The 9,116-nt window shown below is 39.3% G+C and overlaps 1 non-coding gene across 1 annotated transcript; it reads left to right on the top strand.

Annotated features, from left to right (window-relative positions):
- Positions 1-6,639: 6,639 nt before the first annotated feature.
- On the top strand, positions 6,640-6,712 carry Trnav-uac (transfer RNA valine (anticodon UAC)). Its single transcript has one exon. It is a non-coding gene; the product is annotated as a tRNA-Val (tRNA).
- The last annotated feature ends 2,404 nt before the right edge of the window (positions 6,713-9,116 follow it).

Consider the following 9,116-nt stretch of genomic DNA (forward strand, 5'->3'; position numbering starts at 1 on the left):
TGCACTAGGCTCCTTGTCTACCTAGTGGGTCACAGTGATCTCATAGGTCTCATGAGTATCCCATTTACTGTGTCAGTTCGACAGTAATTGAGTGTTCCATACCCGAAGGCTGTAAATGACACTGATCCCAGTCCGTATCAGGGGAGCTTCTTGGGAACAGGTGACCCTGGGTGGGTCCTCTGCTTAGGCATACTGCTGGATCTACAACACCCTTCCCTGTGGGGTCCACAGTCAATCATTCTGGGACAGAGCTGGGTCTTTAGAAACAGGGTCAGGAAGATACTGAAGAGTTCTATCTATTCAGGAGCAGATGATCACACCCCTCCTTGACCTACAGCCTCCCTTTCTTTCCCTTATTCTCATTCCAGATCCTTCCACCACTGCCTTTGCCCTCTGGACTTGAGATTTTCATTCCCTTCTCCAAATTTTAGTTTATCTCTTAAGGAGAGCTGCTCAGCTCATGGCAGTCAGGAGTCAGAGAAAGCAAAAGAGCGAGAGAGAATGAGAGAGAGAGAGAGAGAGAGAAGGGGCCAGGGACAGACAGTCCCCAAGGCCATGCCCCCTCAATGATCCATTCTCCACAGTGACACCCTACCTGCTCAGTAGTTCATTCAACCAGTGGATTAATCCACCAATAAGGTTGGAGCTCTAATCCCCAAATCCTACCTCTGAGCCTTGCTGCATTGGGGGGTTATGCCCTCAACACATGAGCCTTTTGGAGAACCTTCTAGATCCACACCATAACAGAGGGACTAACCCATAGAAACCCAAGAGCCCTGTCCATTCTTTCTAGGATCAGGAAGGGTTCAGTCCTAGGAACCCCAAAGACTGTATTCCTTCCTGACAACCATTGTACCCCCTTCCTTTCCCTCACAGCCCGGCCCCACATTCACACGCATGGATGCAGCAGGTACGGACTGAGGATGTTTCCTGTCGGATTCTTGTAGAAACCATAAAGCAGTCTAGGGCTTCACTGGAACATATTGCTACATTTAAAACGATGCAGACTCCTAACAGCTGTTTGCACAGATATGAGCTGGCTTCTTGAATTTGAAGACTGCTTTTTATGAAGAGATATGGATGCAGTTATCTGTAAATTGAATGTTATATCTGTTCTTCTCTGACTTTGCTAATTATAGTCAGGAGCAGGAGGAAGGGAGATTTTGAAGGTCTGAAAGTCCTTTTTTTATGTAGTCATGCTTAAATTTTGGATATAGTAACAATAATAAACATCATCACAGTTAATATCGATGAAGCACTTACTTAATGTCATGTGTTGAACTAAGTATCTCATTTTCTCCTCATAAACTCCCACAAGTTAGATTATATTCCTATGTCAAGACATCTCCAAAGTTAAAGAAAATTGCTGTGCCTTGTGCCCCTTTATTGCTAAAGAAGAGGTTGCAATACTTGAAGATCTTTTTGGAGGCTCTCTTACCCATTTGATTCAGTTTTGACTGAGGCCTAGGGAAAGGGAGAGCTCTGCAGTATTCCAGATTGCCACGGAAGCAGCTTACCACTTGAGATTTATGATACAGCAGATATGGTGTCATCTGAATTAAGTGTTGAAAAGAGGAACAGAGCAGGATTAGAGCATAGACTCCTAGAATTTCAGAATAAACTATTCTATTTTCTGGAAATAAACATTCTTTTGAGAAATAGTACCTAGTTTGACACTATCTTACTAGAAATTTAATGCTTAACCGTGGAATATCAAGTGACCGTGCAACTTGTATGGCTTATCCTCAGTGAGGTGTTACCTAGCCACAAGGTTGTGCATGAAGAGTGGCAGTTCCTCAAAAGGAAATATATACGTATGCATGTATGTATGTAGGCTGCATAGCCTTCCTCTCTCAGTCCACACCTATAGCCTCGTGTAGAATTTCTTATTTAAAAAGTATGATTATTAGTGTATATTAATTGTACAAAATAAAGAGATTCACTGTGACAGTTTCATACCTGCATATTTCCCTGTTTCTCCTCCCCTCCCTCTGGCCTTTTCTTTCCCTAACAGTCCCCCCACCTTTTTTTTCTTAATTTTTAAATTTAGATATGAGAGAAAACATGCAATACTCGTTTTTCATCTGGCTTATTTTGCTTAACATAATCTCCTGTTCCATCCTTTTCCCCGAAAATGACACTATTTCATTCTTCTTTATGGCTAAACAACATTCACATAACTCGTTTACTAAAGAAGAAAAACTAGAGCTTGCTTCTTTTTTATATGTATTTATTTTTTAGTTGTAGTTGGACACAAATAAAAAATTCTCTTATTTTTATATGGTGCTGAGGGTCGAACCCAGGGCTTGCTAGGCGAGCGCTCTACCGCGGACCCCCAGCCCCAGCCCTGGGGCTTGCTTCTTGATGGTTTCGCATGGTATACTGGCAAGAAATGGAAGCAGATTGCAATAGCATCACAACCCCAGGTTAGATGGTTCCTGAAAGGAAGTTGTGTTGGTCAGCTTTGCATCACTGTGTCCGAGACACCTGATAAGAACAACTTAGAGGAGAGAACGTTTACCTTGGTTCATGGTCTCATAGGTTCGATCCATGGCCATCTGAGTCTCTTGCTCTGGGCCTGGGCAGTCAGAACATCATGGCATGGTGGAGAAGCAGAGAGGAGAGGGGTGAGAAGGAGCAGAGGGAAGACGGGCCTTTCAGGAACTCCTAGTGAGCCAGCTCTTCCTCACCTCTACTTGCTGACGGTTACCACCCAGTTAGTCCATTCACACTAGGATTCTCATCTTACAAATAAAGAAGCCGAGGCATAGGGAGGTTGAGAAGGTTGTCCAAGGGCACAGATGGCAGGCAGAGGAGTCTGTCTGGATGCAAGGGCAGAGTAGTCCCAAGATTCCCAACAACACTCCACCTTCTGCTTCTCACCTTTCTGCCCGGGTATTCTAGAAGCCACCCCCTTTTCTTTATGATCAATTCTCATTTCTACTTAAGGTCACAAATATTGGCCCATGTCCCCTGCTACCAGAAAATAGATAGATATGTAATGGATAAAAGAGCAATTCCCACTTTCAGGAGATTTAAACCTTCAAGAAAAGAATTAGCACTGAGGGTGGGGCGTGGGGGGTGCTTTCTTTCCATCAGGTACTGAGGGACAGTGGGGTATTCATGAAGAAATAGTTGAGGGACCCGGTCAACTTGAATCTGAAGCTGAGTAACAGGGCTTCACAGATGATGAGCACAATATCAATTTTTTTCTAAACAAGGAATATGAATTTCTTGAGTAGATTTGTTTTCAGGGACCATGTCCCTGGAGTGGTCAACTGCTGTACCTTGAAGACATTTATAGCTCAGACATTGTTCCATCAGCAGCCACCTAGAAAGTCTGTCCTCTCCTCTGGAGATCTCTCTGTCCCTCATTGACATTCCTCATCAGATCAACTTCCTTATTAGGACAAGCCCTGATCACACAGAATGACAAACAGGTGACCAGGAGGGAGATGAGTGTAACCACAGAGCTTCCGTGGTCTGAGGCGATGGGGACCACACTCTTGCACCTGTTGGAGGGGAGATGTAGAGCACATTCACAAGCCTCCCCTGTGCCGACCAGAGAGAGCCGGGTCATGGGGGAGGTTGCAGAAGAAGTCAGACTTGTTTCCTCTGCTTGGAACTGTGAAGAAAAAAGAGGGAGAGAGAGGGGGAGAGAGAGAGAGAGAGAGAGAGTGAGAGAGAGAGAGAGAGAGAGAGAGAGAGAGAGAGAGAGAGGAAAGCGAAAAACTAAAGTGTAGCACAGGACTGTTAATCTTCCAGAATTTTTAATCTGTAACCTCTGAGAACTTTCTGAAGAACCCACTAACCACTATTTACTCTTTTGGTGACTGCTTCCCTCGGTTCCTTTCTGACTCTTCATACCATATGTAAAGCAACCCTGTCCTACTTGGTAGGCTGGGGACTAAGAGTTGCTGAAGAAGAATCCTGTTCATTGCCCACTGACAGGAAAGAGGGGACATTTTCATGTCAAGAGCAGTTTGCACAGAGAGGCCCATTCAACTTCCTTCAGTCCAAGGAAGGGAGAGTGAAGAATTTACGTTTGTCAAGACAAAAAAAAAAAAAAAAAAGTCTGTAAATAGTATTTCACTGACAAAAAAAGGACAGTAGGGACAGGAAGTGGAGACTCACAGGGACCTGAAAGGGGGTCCAGCATTGTCAGTTATGTGTCCATGTGCCTGTCTCTTTATTAATCAGCAAGGCCCTGCTTTGACCATGTATATTAAGAGGTTTTTCTCCTCTAAGTGTACAGTACATTAAAAAAAAAATCATGGGCGTTTTAATCCATATTCCATTATACTCACTTTTGGAAAAATGAAGCTGTCTCTAGACTGAAGCAGCCAAGGTTTATGGTTTTCTTAAATGATGACCTTAGTCTGTGGTTCTGAAATGGTCCTTTGCTGTTAGCAATCCCTACTTTAATCCATTCTCTCCAACACCTAACATTAATCCATTCTCTCCAACACCTAACATTAGGCTGTTCTGGTCATCAGAATACTCTGCTTTTGAGAGCACAACTGACAAGTGGTTTGTCTTCCATGATACATGGGGATATCCTCTCCTCGTCTCAGATACAGATGGAGACTTAGTTTCATGTTTAGAGAAGTCTTGGTTGACGTCCATATGTCCCTTAACTAGGAGAGGAAAGCTAGGAGAGCTGTCTTAGTACATGAACACAAATTTGTGATCTACTGGATAACTTTGGCATGTTAAGATACCATAAGCAAAATGGAAAATAAGACACAGTGCCTAACAGATAAAGGGTTAATGTCCTAAGTTCATAAAGAACCCGTGTAATTCTTTAGGAAAAGAATATTTCACTTGGGCTGGGGATGTGGCTCAAGTGGTAGTGCGCTCGCCTGGCATGTGCAGGATGCTGGGTTCGATCCTCAGCACCACATAAAAATGAAAATAAAGATGTTTTGTCCACCAAAAACTAAAAAATAAATATTAAAAAATTATCTCCCTCTCTTTAAAAAAAGAATATTTCACTTATTCGAAATGTGACAATTTCTTATGCTAAACTATTGGTTTAATAAAGTTCATTGCCTTAAATGCATATAATTATCTTAAACTTTACTAACCACCAAATAAATTAAAATTTAAGCAATCAAATTTAATTTCTGTCAACATTTTTGTAAAATTAAGAAAAACCATATCACACAGTGTTGGAACTTTCAAAAACGTTTTTGGGAGTACATAGTGTAAAAGCTTTCTGGATTAAAGGTATTTAAACAACTAGAGAAATGAAAAATTGGGCTCTTTATGTGTACTATGAATTGAAATGCATTCTGCTATCATGTATAGCAAATTCGAATAAATAAATCTTAAAAAAAAGAAAGGAAGAAAAAAAAAGAATCTTTAAAATTCCTTGCAATTTGTTTCTCAATAAAATTTTATTGTGAGGAAGTGAAGAGATGCAAAGATTTTATCTTAAACTTTTCATAAAAATAGAAAATAAAATATACAAAAGAAGGAGAATGGTAAATTGGGGTACATCTGTATGACATAGTATTATAAAACTACTGTTTATGTTTTAGAAAATGATTTGAAAAGGATGAAAAATGTCCAGACACATTAAATGAACAAGTATTTAACTCAGTTGAAGTCCATGTGTGTATGTAAATATACATCCTGAATCACCACTTTATTAGCCAGAGAGTAGAAATATATTCACTTATATTCAAGCTGGAATCCCATTTCTGAGATGATATTTGTCAAATAACTACAGATAAGCCCAACAGCTGGTAACAATTATTAATTGGATAAACAGAAAACACCTGGGGATTCTGCAGAATTAAAAAGAGCAGCCAGACTGTGGAGAGGAATTGAATTTTGGAGAAGTGACTGGCACACAGGTGAGTTTTACGGTTTCTAGTGGGTTTCACCTGCTTGCAGGTTGTAGCATGAAGAAGCACACTGTAGGTGAGTAACACTTTGCTAGAAATCCCACCGTCTTTCTAGCTGGAGGAATGAAGGACAGGAGGCTTGTCAACTGCAGATACTGGGAAGTGAGGGTAGGACTCTGGAAAAGGGAGAAGCCGAGGAAGCCCCATAATTCTCTCTATGAACAGTGCTGAAGTTCTGGCTGACTCCACGTGCAGGTGCAGGACAGTCTCAGAGCCCCAATACAGCAAAGAATGAAAAGAACTGAATTAAGCTTTGAGCTACCACCAACAGAAGGGAAGACAGAGTCTAACTGGACTAAATGCTAGCTCACACAACAACACCAACATTCTCCTGATGAAGGTAACAGAACACAGAAACCACACGACCTAACATTTGTAACATCCAAGATATAATAAAAAATTATTCAATGTAGAAGGAACACGGAAAATGTGATCGATTTTCTAGGATAAAGATGACTTGTAACAACAATGTCAAATGCCTCTGAGGTCAAAGTGATTTGACAAGAATTTAATAACAGCCACTCAATGGGGTGAAAGAATACACACAGAATGAACGAAAAGGCAGAAAATCTTGGTAGAGATACACAAATTTTAGAGAAACAGATTTTAGAAATACATTTGTTATTTTTAAAAATGATCAAATGGGGTGTATAACAGAATGGTAGGTCAGAAGAAAGAACAAGTGAAATTGCAAATGTATTAATAAAAATTATTTGATCTGAGGGCTGGGGATGTAGCTCAGTTGGTAGAGTGCTTGCCTTACATGCACAAGGCTCTGGGTTCAATCCCCAGCACCACCACCAAAAAAAAAAAAAAAAAATTGATCTGAAAGAAAGTTGAAAAAATTGATAGAAACTTAGGGATATGTGGGACAATATACACATTGGAATTGAAGCAGGAGGCAAGAGAGACATAAAATAGGGAAGGGGGACAGGAAAAGGAAAGATATTGGAATAAATGTAACATAATTTTCCTATGTGTATATATACATATGAAATGTCACAGTTAATCTCACCATCATGTACACCCACGAGAATGAGGTCCTACCTAGAATACGATCTATTTCATGCTTGTATAATTATATCAAAGTGGCTTCTGCTGTCATGTATAATTTTTAAAAAACCAATAAATTTAAAACATTACAACTGAACTATTCTCAAATTTTGTGGAAAACATCCATTTGCCAATTTGAAAAGGTTAATGAACTCCAAAGAAGATAAATTCAAACACCACCATGCCAAGACAATAATAATCAGACTGCTGAAAGTTAAACACAAAACCTTAAAAGTAGATAAAAATGCTGTATTATTTTTAGAGCATTGATTTGAATAACACAAACTTCTCTTGGAAACCATTGGCACAATAAGATAGTGCAACAACATTTTAAAGCATTGAAAAAAAAAATTTAAAACCAGTTTTCTATACACAGCAAAAATAACATCTTCAGCTGGGCTCAGTGGCTGCACACCTGTAATCTCAGCTGCCTTGGGGGCTGAAACAGGAGGATCGCAAGTTCAAAGCCAGCCTCAGCAATTTAGCGAGGCCCTAAACCACTCAGGGAGACCCTGTCTCTACATAAAATACAATAGAGGGCTGGGAATGTGGCTTAGTGGTTAAACACCCTGAATTTAATCCCCAATACCAAAAGAAAATAATAATAATAATAGCAGCAACAAAATCTTCAAACATAGAATAGTATCATCCAGCCTGGTGTGCTGGTGCAGCCTGTAATCCCAGCAGCTTGGGAAGCTGAGGCAGAAGGATTGCAAGTTCAAAGCCAGCCTTGGCCAAAGCGAGACACTAAGCAACTCAGTGAGACCCTGTATCTAAATAAAATACAAAAACAGGGCTGGGAATGTGCCTCAGTGTTCAAGTGCCCTTGAGTTCAATCCTTCGTACCCCAAAACAAAACACCAAATACAAATGCAGAAAACTAAAACCAAAATAAAACCATTAGAGACTCATTGCCAAAAAACTATAAGAAATTGTAAATGGAGTCTTTCTGCATGACATATTCCATTGAGTATGTTTCACAGTGCAGGCTTAGTTTTTTTGAATTCTTTTAATTTCTGCTTATCATGGAATGTTTTATTTCATTCTAGATTCTGAAAGATAATTTAGATGAGCACAGTAATATTGGTTGGCACCCATTTGATGTTGGTTGGCATGGCACATATTATTCTAAGCCCTCCTGGCTTTGAGGGTCTAGGTTAAGAAATCAGTTGAGATCTGAATTGATTTGCCTCTAAACGTGACCTGCCATTTTTCTCTTGCAGCTATTAAAATTTTATTCTTATTCTGTATGTTAGGTACTTTCTTTATAATGTGTCTTGGAGAGGATTTCTTTTGAACTTGCCTATTTGGAGTTCTATGTGCTTTTATATTTGAATTTTCATCTCATTCCTAAAATTTGGAAAATTTTTCTGATATTATATCATTAAAAAGATTGTGCATTCCTTTAGTTCGTATTTCAAAGCTTTGTTCTGACCCATTTAATGATGCTTAAATTTGGACTCTGAATATTATCTTAGATATCTTGAATATTCTGATCATGGTCTCTTAACATCTTTTCTTTATTGTTGACTTTGTTTTCAACATTATATATCTTGTCTTCTAGGCCTGGGAATCTGTCTTCAAGGTAATCTAATCCACTGATGATGCTTTCCATTAAATTTTGTATTTGATTTATTGGCTCTTTCATTCCCAGAATTTCTACTTGATTCCTTTTCACAATCTCTTTCTCTTAATTGAAATGATTTTTCACTCCTGCATTTCCTCTCTAAGTTCATTCCTTACACCCTCTTTAAACTTGTTAAACATTTTAACTATAAACTTTCTAAATTCTTCCTCTGACATTTCCTCCCCTGTGGTGTCCCTGGGTTCAGTTGTTGAAGTGTTGTGTGCAATATTTTTGGTGTGCTTTCTTTATGATTATTACTTGTTGCATGAGATCAAGATATGAAATTTTCCACTTGTTGGAGCTCAAAAAGTTTTAGATTTGGGGGGCATTTCAGATTTCAGATTAGGGATGCTCCACTTGTAGTACTATATCTATTAAGAGCTTGCATTCATTATCAAAATTTTTTTATTAGTTGCTCAAGACAATACAATGATCTTGACATATCATACATTTGATTCAAATGAGGTATGAATTCTTATTTTTCCACGTGTACAGATTGCAGGATCACATTGGTTATACAGCCA

This window comes from Callospermophilus lateralis, chromosome 11 (assembly GCF_048772815.1).
Source record: "Callospermophilus lateralis isolate mCalLat2 chromosome 11, mCalLat2.hap1, whole genome shotgun sequence".
NCBI classification, from domain to species: domain Eukaryota; kingdom Metazoa; phylum Chordata; class Mammalia; order Rodentia; family Sciuridae; genus Callospermophilus; species Callospermophilus lateralis.